The sequence below is a fragment of the Frankliniella occidentalis genome, unplaced genomic scaffold (assembly GCF_000697945.3).
Source record: "Frankliniella occidentalis isolate FOCC.00 unplaced genomic scaffold, Focc_3.1 Scaffold284, whole genome shotgun sequence".
Lineage (NCBI taxonomy): Eukaryota > Metazoa > Arthropoda > Insecta > Thysanoptera > Thripidae > Frankliniella > Frankliniella occidentalis.
Genome location: NW_026267410.1, coordinates 35754 through 36262, shown reverse-complemented (window position 1 = coordinate 36262; position 509 = coordinate 35754).

The following is a 509-nucleotide window of genomic DNA, read 5'->3' as shown; positions in this document are numbered from 1 at the left end:
GTGTGTGCAGGGGGTTTGGGATGTGAGCGAATACCTCACCGTTGAACGTTCACTTACATCTCTAGCGCAGACCCCTTGGGGTTGATGGCAGTTTGGACTTGGCGAATCAGCAAATGTCCATCCGAGTCCTGGAGGGGGCTCCCCCTTCCAACCGTGTGTGGAGTGGGGACCGGCAGCCCGCGGGCCGCGGCGCTCTGCGCGACTCCGCGGTGGCGAGGTGCTAAAGGCAATATTACACCGATGGCGACCGCGAGACGTCTTGGCCAGATCTCGGTTTGGCGCCGCGGTTTGCACTCTGAAGCTCGGCGCCTTTCCTCATTCTATAATTTTGGTCCAGCAAGCGTGAGTCCAGCAATCCCAGCAAATGGCCTATTCCACGAAAACAACCGTGTACGCTGTTTTTCGTGTTCCCTTCAGTTAATTAGTGTCGGGCCTGGGAAGGACATTTTTGCTTCTAATATGAAGTGGTCTCCATTCTGTGAATTTTTGCGGGGTCTACATGTCAATAA